Below are 14,073 nucleotides of genomic sequence, written 5' to 3' on the forward strand. Positions count from 1 at the left end.
GCCTTATACTGACAGTTTAGAAACAAGACTGGTGGATGAAGTTGTGGGATTTGCAGTCTGTGGAAGCACTGTACCCCCTAAAATCCCTCTCGGCTTTATGAGATTACGAGTCAAAATCCCTTTAATGGGGACAGTCTCTCATTGCATAGCGATTTCCATCCAGAAAGATTTAAATGAAAATCCTCCTGGGAGAGAAAATTGTTTCATTGACTTAAATTCATACTAAGGTGTAAATGACTCACATGAGGTTTATTCCAAAAAGTATGTTTTCTTAGGAGGGGAGCCTGGGTCTGGGAGCCTGAAGACAGAGAAGAAGGAGCATTCCAAAGGGCAGGGGCTATAATGCGATTAGTCTACAGCCCAGTGTTGCTTTATCCACCACTCTTCCCTGCTCCCCCCGCTTCTGACAAGAGCCACGTTGGTGAGATTTCTGGTTTCAAGAACCAGCAAGGAGAGGCCAGTCAAGCTGAGGTGTTGAGGAGGCACCTGGAGGAGCTGTGTCTGCCCAGCCTGCCTATGCCCAGGTACCCAGCCGGAAGGATGACCTTGTTTCCTCAAGGACTGGGGAGGGAGACATGGAACCCAGCTGGCCTGGAGCCCGAGGCAGAGGGGCACGCACAGAGAAGCCAGGATGTGCTGAGCCGGCAGGCTGGGCACTGCCCATGTTCAGCCCTGCATACATTTTGTGCCTTCAATTCCTCATCTTGTAGAAAAGTAGTAGCTTGTGTTCTAACCAGCTGTCCCTGGGTGTGATGTTTCACATGATTTCCTAAAGGGGCAGAGCATTTGTTTCTCAACACAGACGTCCAAGAGAGGCCCCTGATGAACGGCAGAGGATTCAGCACAGGGGCTCTGGGGCACCTAGCCCTGATGGCGACCTTAATGCCCCGAGCCTCAAGGAGGGAGGTAAGAAAGGGCCGGAATCCAGGTGCCACAGAGGGGAGACAGAGCCGAGGTGGAGGAGGCACAGAACTGAACCGTCTGTGCTTGTCCCCACACCCCATCAGTCCAGACGTAAGTGAGGGACCCGCACCATCAGCAGGTCTGAGACATCTGTAGGGGAGCATCAGCCACGGTGGTCTGAGGGAGCACATGGGACTCAAACCACATTTTCTAACTGTGGGGAGGTCACTCAAGCTGTATGTCTCAGTTTCCTCACCTCACAAGCAGGAGTAACTCGTGCTGCTGTGAGGCCTGGTGTGAAGCTGCATATCCGGCACTTACTACACGGTGAGCAGTCGGCAAGTGAGAGCCACTGCCACTAATTGTCCTTCCCACAGGAGGTGAGATTCTGGAGGACTGAGAGCTGTGGGTGCTCCAGGGGGGCTCCCCCCATCTTCCTCACCCCCCACCCGAGCCCTTGGCTTCTATTTTTTGCCTTTGTTCCTCTGAACCCCCTTGGAAACTCTGGCTTTTCTCCACCTCCTGGCTGAGTTCCAGGGTCACGGCGGTCACCCAGTCCTGGGTAATGCTCAGGGGTCATGGGGCTGGTTTCCAGGCAACACTGTCCTTTCGGGAGCAGTCTGGCTAGTGGGCAGGGGTCTGAGGGAGTCTGAAGGCTAAAGTTTTATATGAACCTCTGCCAATGTTGCTGTCAGAACCAGAGCTGGGGAGTATCCAGATGGGACAGTGAGTGTGGCCAGGCCCCAAGCTTTAGATGCTTTCAGCCACCACCTCAGCAGCGAGTACTGGGAGAGCCAGCCAGACAGATGTCAGGCGCCCGGCGTGGCCTGGCCAACGGAGGGGTGTCCCCCTGGGAAGTAGAAGGGTGGGTGGCAGCAGGGCCCCAGGCCTGATGAGGGGATCCAGGATCAGGATTCTGAAGTCACGCAGAAAGTGGACCGTTTGGTAGTTGCCAGGGGATGAAACAGAGTTTGTTCAGGGTCCCAGGTCCACAGTGAGGGCTTGGTCATGAAGACCCATTCCCAGAGAGTTGGGCTCAAGGTAGGAGGGACACAGCTGGCCTGAGCCACCAGCAGCTTCGTGACTCCCTGTCCTCTGCCTTGCCCATGTTGATCGCGCCACGTCAAGAGCTTCCCAAGGGCCCAAATGGGGATGGACTTCTCTCCGTAAAGTCAGTGGCAGGAACAGCTCCAGGTGTACACGGCATGCTTAATAAATAACCATCAGGGGGCCGGCCCGATGCCTCAGGCGGCTGGAGCTCCGTGCTCCTAACTCCGAAGGCTGCCGGTTCGATTCCCACATGGGCCAGTGGGCTCTCAACCACAAGGTTGCCAGTTCAATTCCTCGACTCCCGCAAGGGATGGTAGGCTCTGCCCCCTGCAACTAAGATTGAACACGGCACCTTGAGCTGAGCTGCATCCCGGATGGCTCAGTTGGTTGGAGCACGGGCTCTCAACCACAAGGTTGCCAGTTCAATTCCTCGACTCCCGCAAGGGATGGTGGGCTGTGCCCCCTGCAACAAGCAATGGCAACTGGACCTGGAGCTGAGCTGCGCCCTCCACAACTAAGACTGAAAGGACAACAACTTGAAGCTGAACTGCGCCCTCCACAATGAAGATTGAAAGGACAACAACTTGACTTGGAAAAAAGTCCTGGAAGTACACACTGTTTCCCAATAAAGTCCTGTTCCCCTTCCCCAACAAAATCTTAAAAAAAGAAAAGAAAAGAAAAGAAAAGAAAAGAAAAGAAAAGAAAAGAAAAGAAAAGAAAAGAAAAGAAAAGAAGAGAGAAGAAAAGAAAAATAACCATCAACACAGACACCACCGGGAATTTATCAAGAAGCACTGTGGTGATGTCACCATTCACTAGCAGAGATTTCCATGGTTTTGATTTTGATTCCCAACACAAAGGCCACGAGGTGCTATAGCGCTTGGGCTTAGGAACTCCCCGGATGAAACAGATCCCACTTGGGTTTCCATAGAGCGGAATTTACCCATCCTGGTTTATGTGGTTACGCTTGCAGAACGAAAGAAGGATTCTTCCACAGCAATATCATTTCAACAGCACAGTGGTAAGAGCAGCAAGAGACCGTCTCCAGCCTCCTATAGATGAAAACAATAGCTCAAGTTTATGGTATTAACAATAACCACAGCCATTTCACTTCTGCCGACACCCTCTCTCCACACACATATAAATACACACGCACAAATAAATACGCGCACACAATTAAATCACACACAGAAACACATACACTGAAACGCACACACACACACATCCAAACACCAAACACAAACACAGAAATGCACACACAGACACACACATGGAAACACAGAAACATGGATTCAGAGACACCCATGTACATACACCACCCACATCTCCATAAAAATGTAGAATCCTGGTTTGGAGAAAGAAAGCTGACCGAGACAACCTGTTCTTTCAGAAGTGACCATGCCAGGAGCCTCTCACTAACATTGCGGTCAAGATTCTCAATCCTGTCTGGTGGTTTCCAGCTCTGTTTTTGGATTCTGTGGGATAAAGGGACAAGAGATGGGTGTCACTGGGGCCTGCCTGACTCCATGTTCCCAGACTGTGGAGATAGTGGGCTCTTGGCAGAGGTGAGCCAGGGTTCTAGCTGCAGAATAACTTAAAGTAAAAATAAACTCTTGCTGCTACACTGGCAATAAGAAGAAGACTGTCAGGACCAGTGTTTTTGCTTGTGAGGCTGACAGCAGAACAATGGATGGTACCATTTTATAAGCCTCAAATCTGAGTATGTCCCTGGGTCCTACTTGCAATATGTATCCTGGCTTGCTTGGTCTTCCATTTCCAGAATGGGAAAGGAGTTGTACCACTCAGGGTTCAGTGCAAGAAATAGAAACTGCTCCAGATATTTTAAGCAGAAAGGGATTTAATACAGGGAAGTAGGTGCTTACAGAATCATTGGAAAGTGTATTTGTTCCCTGATCACCATAACTAACGACCACAAACGGGGTGGCTTAAATAAACAGAAATGGATTCTCTCATCATTCTGGAGGTCAAAAGTGTGAAATCAAGGTCAGGCCACGTTCCCTCTGGAGGCTCTAGGGGAGATTCCTTTGCCTCTTGCATCTTCTGGTGGCTGTCAGTACAGTTTGTGGCTGCATTACTCCAGTCTGTACCTCGGTCTTCACACGATCTTCTCCTTTCTGTGTTTTATCCTCTCCTGTCTGTTATAAAGACACTTGTCATTGGATTTAGGACCCATATAGGTAATTCAGGGTGATCTCTTCTCAAGATCTTAAATTAATTACATCTTAATTTTGCGAAATAAGGCCCCATGGACAGGTTTCAGGGGTTAGGAAGTGGACATAGCTTTTGAGAGGCTACCACTCAACCCACTACAGAAGGGCTGTTGTGAAGACTCTAGGCTGGGTCTCCAGGAATGACTCTCAGAACCCTGCAGAACTGGCCTGCCAGGGGAGCCACCATCTTTGCAGGAAAACCAGGTGCCACCAATGGAGTAGCTGTGATTAAAAACTTGTTGCTAGATCTGTGAGCCTGGGATAAGGAAGCTGCCTCTGGACACAGGCAAAACTGGTCAGTGGACACTGGAATGTTACTACAGAAAATTCTGTGCCTTCTTGAGCTGCTATCAGTAGGTGATTGTGGTGAACTCCTGTTGTTGTCTATGTAGTATTCACTAATTTAATTTCCAGGAAAACCTTCTGATTTTCATTTGGGAAGCCACTCTGTATTACCTATCTATGGCCGTGTAACAAATTATCCCCAAACTTCATGACTTCAAACAATAGCAATTCATTATTTCTTACGGTTCTGTGAGTTGACCAGGCTCAGGTAGGTGATTCTTCTACTCCTCGTGGTGTCTGGAGGCCCAGTTGGTCTGAACTGTCTAAGATGGCCCCACCCACACAGCTGGCAGATGGTGCTGGGTGTCAGCTGGGAGATCAGCGAGGGGTATTGGCCAGGGTTCCTCGATTCTTCCCTACCTGGGCCTCTCCACGTGGCTGCTTGGGCTTCCTCAGCATTTCATGAGGGTGTGTTTGTGTTCGAAGCACACAAAAGAAGAATCCACAGATTTGTTAAGGTCCAGCCTTGAAATTTACACAGTGCCATATCTACCGTGCTTTCTGTTTGTTTATTTGTTTGTTTTTGGTCAAAATAAGGCACAAGGCTTCCCTAGGTTCAAGGGGAGGGGAAATGGACTCTACTTCTCAATGGGAGGCATGGCAAAGAACTAGTGGCCACCATCTTGAATCCGCCATTCACCCCTAACTACTCTCAAGCCACGTGGTTCTGGTGGAGCTGACACCTCTTCCTGGAGTGGCATGTGGCCCACGCATGGCCTATCAGAACATCTTTTCCCCAGCATCAGTGATTGGATCAGAGATGGTCACATGATCCAAGTGAGGTCAAAATGGTAATCAGACTCACTTTGGGGACTTTGTGTTAGAGCTCTGTGGAAGATATGATCTTTACTTTCCATGCCAAACTTGAACCAGAGTGAATATGAGGAGATGCTGCCGCCATCTTGCTATCACCAGGGAGCCTAAGAATGAAATCAGTGCCAAGAGGAAAGAGGGAGAAAGTGAGTCCAAATGACACAGTTTAATTCCTGAATACAGGAAAGCCTCATCCATCTTGGACGGCTTGTGGGCCTCCCTGAGCTGATCCTGCTGCCAGGGAAATGGGTTGGGACTCTACCTGTCCTTCCCCACCACCCACTGCCAGGTGGCATATTAGAATGAAAGCAAATCTCAGATGGAATTCAACCAGCTGTGTGATCATTTATTAGGAAGCAGGTCCAAGGACAGTGATATAACCTGTTTCTGTAGACTTGATAGTGTCCCACCGCACCCTCAGGCCCTCCGATAGGCGATTTGCACGCAGGGTTTGCTATGAGATGCAGCGATGTTCTCTTGACAGGGTCAGCCAAATTTCTGGGGGAAATCAGGCACCACAGTCCTCAGACAATGGGGAGATGATAGAGGATCAAACAAAGCTCCAGATTAGAGTGTTGCTCTGAAGGTACCAGGTGGCTGCACTGGCCTCATTCCTGCCCGGGCAAGGAGCCTATAATCTTAAACCATGTATCTTAAAGATTATTTCTAAGATACCTATGTTAGTTAGGGGACCCTCTGATGTAGATTTAGATAAAGATATTTGAAGCACTTGAGTAACCACTTCTGGAGTGTGGTTCCTGATTAGTTTCCTCCAAATGCTAGCTAATTGCCCCCCAGGTCAGTACACACACACACACACACACACCCCACTCTGTACATGTAGAGATGTTTTAGAGTGAATTGTCACACAGATCATATATCAGCCTTCTGGTAGGATGAGGCACCACATATGGCCTTTTTATAAGAAGCTCTCCCTTTCCTTGATTTCCCTGGGAGGGAAAGCAGATGACTAACAACAATCTTTCATCCAATCAGGGGAAGCTCTGCTATTCGAAGTCTATAGGGAATCTCATTCTGGGGTCCTTGGAAGACCATGGAGAGAACTAGAGACCAGGGTATCTAGGACTCCTCCGAGTCATAGGAAAATGATCTGTGTCAATGAATATGTGCAAGGTGTGGAGGTGGGGAGAGCATGGCAGCTTCTATCAGATTCTAAAAAGCGTTCTGAGACCTCCAAAGCATTAAGAGTCTCTAAACTCCACATGGTTAGGGAGAGGAGGTCTAAAGAAACATCTTGCTTAGGGATGCTTGGGGGAGCTTTAGCAATTTCCTGGTAGAGTCGGATCTACCAGTCCAGGACTTATATTCTGCAAAGGAGATTTCAAAATCATGGAAGGTCAGAGAGTGGGTTAAACAGTGAGCGTTTCAGAAGCAATAGTGTTTTTAAATTTTTAATTTTAAAAAGTTTTAAATTGTACTAAAAAACACACAATATATAATTGACCATCTTAACTATTTTAAGTGTACAATTCAGTAGTGTTAAATATATTCACATTGTTGTGCAACAGATCTCCAGAATTTTTTCATCTCAAAAACAAAAACTCTGTACTCATAGAACAACTCCTCTTTTTCCCCTCCCCCAGCCCGTAGAACCACCCTTCCACGTTCTGTCTCTATGAGTCTGATTACTCTAGGGACCTCATATAAGTGGAATCAGGCAGTATGTGCCTTTTTGTTACTGGCTTAGTTCACTAACATAATGTCCTCGAGATTCATTCATGACGTAGCATGTGTCAGAATTTCCTTCCTTTCTAAGGATGAATAATATTCCATTGCATGTATATACCACATTTGTTTATCCAGTCATACATTGATGGACAGTTAGGTTGCTTCCACTTCTTGGAGACTGTGAATAATGCTGCTATGAACATGGGTGTCAAAAATATCTCTTCGAGTCTCTGGTTTCAATTCTTTCGGATAAACACTCGAAAGTGGGATTGCAGGATCATACACTAGCTCTATTTTTCAGTTTTTGAGGAACGTCCATACTGTTTTCCATAGTGGCGGAAGCAATAGTGTTTTTACCTGAACCTAGAGCAGGGTCATTCAGAGAGTAAGGCACAGAAATTCTGGTCTCCTTTAAAAGAGCTTTTTTTTTTTAATTGTATGTGAAGGCAGTGTGGGGTAGTGGTTAGGAGGAGTTAGAGCTGGATTCAAATCTCAGCTCCAAGACCAACTAGTTTGTGACAATCTCTTTAGGCCATTATCTACTCAGCTATGAAATGGGTACTAGCAATACTCAGCTCACAGGGCTGTCAAAAGGATTAAATAAGATCACATATAGGTCGCAAAGGTTGGAGACCCAGAGTAGATGGTTCTTTTGTTCAGGAAAACACATCAATGTTTTCATGAAGAAGGATCACAGCAGGGCAGCATCCAGAATAGAGAGGTTGGAACACAGGATGATAACTGGCTCTGGGAACAAAGTAATACGAATTTTAAGTTTTCCATGGGTGGGCTGAGAATTCCCCAAACTGGGGCAAGAGAATTAAAGGGGGAAAGGTCTCAAGAGGGAGAAGAAGGAAATTGCAAAATGGTGGCTCCTGGAGACTTAGATGAGAGAAGGCCAGAATGGATGCCTAGTGAGGGGAATCAGCCAGAACATTGTAGGAAGTTCAATTTGTAGTTGCTTCTTACCACAAGCCCTTTAAGAGGTGTTTCTCAGTTTGCTATAGCCCTTTGGGTCTTGTGGGCATGAGCCCTGTTGGTTTTCAAAGCCAGATGTTTGCGGGTTGGTCTCTCAGGCGCGGGTCTTAAAAGGTGAGGTTCAAATCTTTCTCTCCTCAGGGAGAAGCTTATGGTTTTGAGTTCCCTCCTGATTATGGGTCACCATGCTGGAGGGGTGGGGTTGGGGTTTTATAGTAAGACCATGTCTCAGCCTTTACTTCCTGTTTCGATGTGGCTTTTTTCTCATTTGCTGATGTGAAGGAGCTGCTCAGCTAGTTTTTAGGTCTTTTTCAGTGGAAATTGTTCCATATGTATATGTCGATTTAGTGTGTCCGTGGGAGGAAGTGAGTTCAGGATCTTCCTATGTCACCATGTTGGACTGCCTCCTGAAGTTGCTTCCTGTCCTTAACTGACTATAATTATCCACCATCACTTCCAAACCTCCAGTAAAAGGCTGCTACCTTCCATAGGCAAGGGAGACACGCAATCATTTTTATTTAACAAACATGTATTCAGTGCTGACCATGTACCAGGCACTGTTAGAATCACTTCCCAAATATTGACTCTCTCTCAACAACCAGATGAGGAAACCAAGGCACAGAGCAGTTAAGTGACTTGTCCAAGGTCTCAGAGCTGGGAGTGCTGGGATTCTAGCCTAGGCCTTCTGGCTCCAGAGTCCTTGCTCACAGCTCCTCTGTTATGCTGCTTCTTGAGACCGGGGAGGCAGGAGTATGAAGGATGGGCAGGAGGTACTGAGGGGATGGAGCCAATAGGAGCTGGGAAGGGAGGTGATTTGCAGTTACCTGGATACCATGCATGTCTGAGAAGCCTCAGATGCATCTTGCAGGCACCGGAGCCTCACCTGGATATGAAGAAAGAGACCTTGGGGCTATCTGTACCCAGGCCTGGCATGGGGTACGTGCTCAATAAATAGGAACACTGGTCAGCCTCACTACTCCTCCCAATTGCTTCTGACTACATCCCTCCTTTGAATTGCACACCTTTTGCAACAAGGTCAGAATTCAGAGTCCTACTTCTGCTGAGGTGCCTGGGAGGACCAGTGCCCTTTGCCATGTCTCTCTCCAGACCCCGTCACTAGTACCTCCCGGAATGGGATTGTCCCCATGCAGCCCAGAGAACACCCCTGGAGGCCAGGTGAGTCCTGAGCCCTCCCCAACAGCAGGGAGGGCAGACCTCTTCCTGAGCCACCCCTCCGAAGTGTGGTTGCTGAGGTGGCTGACAAACTGTCCTGCTTTTCCTGGCTTGATACCCATGGTAGCCTTGGAGTTGGAGTTAGTTGGGGTGTGGGCTTCAGATGCTCAATAAGGCTCAGGTCCAGAACTGGTGCTTTGTGTGTGTGTGTGTGTGTGTGTGTGTGTGGAGTTTTTGCCCCTGATCCCCATCTCCAATGACAAAGGGAAAATAAGATGAAAAGGGAAAGCAAGAGAAAGAGGAAAAAGGAAAAGAAAGGGAAAGAAGAATCCCTTCCCTCCTTTTGGTCAATAACCTGGCCTTTCTGGGTGGTTGCCGCCATTGCTGCTTCCAGCCTTTGTTGTCTCATCTCCCCAACAGTTCAAGTGCCCCGAGCAAGGTCAGAGCACCTTTCTCTGCATCTTAAGGTAATATCTAGTAGGCAGCCAAAAGACAACAAATAACTCTAGAGAGAAATGAAGAAGTATTTTAATGATTTTACATTTGTTTTCAGAATGGGCTGAATGATCAAGTAAACACTGTAAGTATCCGTGAACGAGGAGAGCGACCAAAATAGGGACCTGCTCCCAGCTTCCTCACCAGGTCCTCCTACCCTAAAAATTAATTTCTTCTCAACAGTCAGCCTGGAGGAAGAGCCTAAAGATCTCAGGAGTGCATACTCTTAAAACAATTTGGTTTTCATCTGAAAATTGGAGACTTTTGCTTGAAAAACAACTATCTATAGCACAAATGTGGCCGCGGGGTGTGGGCATGTGAAATGGAAGGTGAGGGTTCTCCTTAAGGACAATGACTTTGGCGGGAAGGCCCTTCTGATGCAGTCGGGCCTCTGCCCAGCACACAGTCAGAGCACAAAGAAGGCCCCCTCAAATACAGAGGCTCCTGTTTATAATCTCTGGGCGGGTAGGCTCTCTTAAGGCATGCTGGCTCCTCACTGTGAAGAGTCTCCTCAGGCTTCAGCCACTCTGTGCCTGTCACCTCCAATCTTGAGCTCCAGAGCCACCCCTGGGTCCTGATCAAAACTGTTCCCTTAGCTTTTGACCCAGCAATTGAACTTCTAGAAAGTTCTCCTTCTGCTCTATTGGCCCATTTGCAGATAGGGATGTGCACACGGCTGCTCCTTGCTACACAGTTCATAACAGTAAAAACCTGGAAGCAACCTAAATGTCCACCAGAAGAGGACTGACTAAATTGAGTATGGCACATCCAGACCGTGGAATAATAAATAGTCCTTTGATACGTGCCCATAGGAAAAGATCTGCGAGCCATACTGCTGGCTGATAAAAGGTTCGGTGCACAGCGGTGTGTGACAGTATTGTCCCAGTCTTAGCTGGGTTTCCCCCAAAGCAGACCTGGAGACAAAAATCCAGCTGCAAGTCATTATTTGGGAGGTGACCCAGGAAGCGCAGGGAGGGCAAAAGGAAGTGAGACAGAGCAAGGCAGAGGCCAATAAAGGCTGTCAGTGAGTGGTTTCCCACTGGAGGCAACTGGGGCTCAGTCTCTTGAGGACCCGCTGAAAGCCTGTGTGTAGCCTGGCTCAGGCTGCCAAGGGGCAGGGAAATTGATCTACCAACTCCGGCCCTTCGCTGGTTGAGGGACATTCATTTTCTGGCACTTCTGGCTGGCATGGCGTTCCAGTGAGTGTCTCCTTGGCCAGAGAGCATGCTCATACAGAGAGATGCAGGCAGAGGTCAGTTTTGAGCCAAATGTCTGCAAGTGCCTCTGGGGGTGGGTGGGGTGGCGCAGGTGATGTGAGTGATTACAGCAGAATCTGCTGTGGTCCCATAGGTGTATACAAAAATAATCAAATATATAGATATTATAGATATGTTTGAAAACATTCTAGGGATGTGGGCCTAGAGCCCTAGGGCATTACCACAGAGAGGTACTTTTCACCTTGAACCTGTGTACAGTGTTTGCATTTCAAAAACCGTATTCACATATGACTGAAATAATTGAGAAACTCGTTAATCATTTTAAAGCTGTTCTCTCTACAGCTACTCAAACTCTGACTTAATGTTTCTGGCCCCTGTGAGTTTCTTCCAAGACCAAGCAATAATTTTTTGCATGTCCTATGTGCTGTCCATGCACCAAGCACAGCACAATCCACTTTTTAAGACGGGGAAACTGAGGCTTAAAGAACCTAACTTTAACTTGCTCAAGGTTATACAATGAGAGTGGGGGTCCATGGGTGGAATCAGAATTTGAAGCAAACCTGTCTGTCCCCTGAGCCTGTGCTGGCAGCCACAATTATGTTTCCATAGCTTCTCCTTCTATCTTGGGAAACCCTTTAATTCTTCTTCAGGCCAACTTCTTTCCCCTCCGCATGTGCTTCAGAAGCTGCTGGTCCCTCATCAGCCTTTTCTAGCTGATGTGCCCCAGACATAATGGTGGTAGCGGGGAGACAGAGCTTGGAGTTGTCATTCCCCTCTGGTATTGGGCAGAGTTATGTCCCCCCAAAAATATATGTTGAAGTCCTAATCCTCCAGTACCTCAGAATAGGACCTTATTTGAAAATAGGGTCTTTACAGAGGTAACCAAATTAGAATGAGGTCATTAGGGTGGGCCCTGGTCCAGTGTGACTTGTGTCCTTATAAAAGGGGAAATTGGCGGTCCATCGATGGACACCTGGGTAAAGAAGAGGGGGCACGTTTGTACAATGGAGTGTTGCGCAGCCATAAAAAGAAGGAAGGCTTTTTGCGATAACGTGGAAGGACCAAGAGAACATTATGCTAAGTGAAATAAGTCAGACTGAGAAAGAAAAATGCCATATGATTTCACTTACATGTGGAATCTAAAAAAACAAAAGAAACAAACTCACAGATACAGAGAACAAATTGATGGCTGCTAGATGGGAGGGTGTTGAGGGGCTGGGTAAAAAAGGGAAGGGATTGAGAAGTACAAATTGGTCGTTACAAAGTAGTCATGGGAACGTAAAGTACAGCATAGGGAATAGAGTCAATAATATTGTAATAACTAGGTATGGTGTCAGATGAGTATTAGACTTATAGTAAGGTATATAAATGTCTAATCACTGTTATACACCTGAAATGAATATTATATTGTATGTCAATTATAATTGAAAATTTGTTTGTTTTTTTAAAAGGGAAATTTGGAGACAGACACACAGAAACTGCCACGCGAAGCTGAAGACAGAGACTGAGGTGATGTTTCTACAAGCCAACGTCTGCCAAAGATGGCCAACAGACCACCAGAAGCTAGGGAAGAGGCCTGAAACAGATTCTCCCTTCCAGCCCTCAGAAAGAACCAACCCTGCCGACACCTTTTCTTGGACTTCTAGCCCCCTGAACTGTGAGATAGTACATTTCTGTTGTTTGTGCCACCCAGTTTATGGTACTTAGTTGTGGCAGTCCTAGGAAAGTAATACACCCTCTGTCAAGGCTGTCACCTTGCGTTCTTGCAGAAATTAGCACCCCCATCCAGGAATCTAGGGGAAAGGGAGTGGAGGCAATTTTTATAGCAGTGGTGGTCCCCACTCCAGCTTTGACTTTCCCCCAAGACGGGTTGAAATGTCCTGTTGCTGATAAGAGAATATCTAGAAATAAATAGTTCTGGCCAAAATTTTCTAGAATCACATAATAAATAATTCTTCCTGTCTTTGATGACATAAAGAATGAATGAATGAGTGAACGAACGAAGTTATAAATATCTAATGCCTTTGGCCTGACTCTGAATAGAAGCTTCTCTACTTGTGAAATTTCGGCCCACAAATTTCTGTGGAAAGTTAAGCTCCAGAGAAAAATGGACACTAACTCTGCTGCCATGAACAGGTGGAATGCATGGTGGTCCCTTTGGATTAATGAACAAATGGATTCAAGGACAGTCAGAATCCAACCCGTTCACAAATTGAGGCATGTTTGTGTTTCCCTTACTCCTCCTCTTCCCCTCCTAATTGCAAATCTTTTTTGAAGCGTAACATAGGAGGTGTTGAGACAGGATAGTTAGCATGTTGCTAGGTAGACAGGGGGTCCCTGGTGGAATAAACAAAAAAGCAGCCATATCCTGAAACTCCAGGTCCTGGAATGTCTCCCTCACTCCAGGACAGGGACACGAGAATACACCTTGAGGTTAATAGATAATCTCAAATCCCTTTTGGCCGGACAAAGGAGCAGATCTGATAGATAGGAATGGGTTATTTCGTTAATCCCTTCAGGATGGGCAAACAGGACAAACCTGATAGACGGATTCAATCAGAAGGCCCCAGCCCCCCACCCCAAACAGGCAAGGGAAGGTATAAAAGGAAGAGCTTTTGCCTCAGTCACGGGGCACCCCCCATCCGGGATCCCCTCCCACTCAGGAGCTGCAACCTCTTCTCCTGCCTCTAATAAACTGTCTTCCTTTACAACTCTTTGCCTCTCCTGGGTCCATGTTTCCGTTCTTCGGTCTCACGAGACACGATCCCAGCCCACACCCAGAAACTGCCGGCAGATCCAACATCATTTACATCATTTGGGGACTCACAGAAAAATATTTCTACTTCATTGTGATCAACACATATGGTGAATGTTTAAATTTTAAAAAATGTATTATAGTAAAAGACACATTGCGATTAATCCCCCTCAAAATACTCCCCCTCTCTTCAAACACACTTATCCCACCTTCCTTGCCACTTTCTGAAGCAGTTCTGGAAGTCCTCTTCCCTGAGTGTCTTTAGTTGTGCTGTTGTGGCTGCCTCGATTCAAAACATTTATCTTTCATGGTCATTTTGACTTTGGGAAAGAGCCAGAAGTAGCACGGTGCCAGATCTGGTGAATAAGGTGGATGAGGACACACTGTAATGTTTTTATTTGACAGAAATTGCTGTACCAGAAGC

At 47.0% G+C, this 14,073-nt stretch overlaps 1 long non-coding RNA gene across 3 annotated transcripts in view; it reads left to right on the plus strand.

Annotated features, from left to right (window-relative positions):
• LOC117026224 (uncharacterized) overlaps positions 1-13,361 on the plus strand; it is a 91,198-nt gene extending 77,837 nt beyond the window's left edge. For all 3 annotated transcript variants that reach the window (XR_004423724.1, XR_004423726.1, XR_004423725.1), the window contains one exon: positions 12,346-13,361. This is a non-coding gene — a long non-coding RNA (uncharacterized LOC117026224). The remainder of the gene's footprint in view (positions 1-12,345) is intronic.
• Positions 13,362-14,073: the final 712 nt, after the last annotated feature.

The sequence above is a fragment of the Rhinolophus ferrumequinum genome, chromosome X (assembly GCF_004115265.2).
Source record: "Rhinolophus ferrumequinum isolate MPI-CBG mRhiFer1 chromosome X, mRhiFer1_v1.p, whole genome shotgun sequence".
Classification (NCBI taxonomy): Eukaryota; Metazoa; Chordata; class Mammalia; order Chiroptera; family Rhinolophidae; genus Rhinolophus; species Rhinolophus ferrumequinum.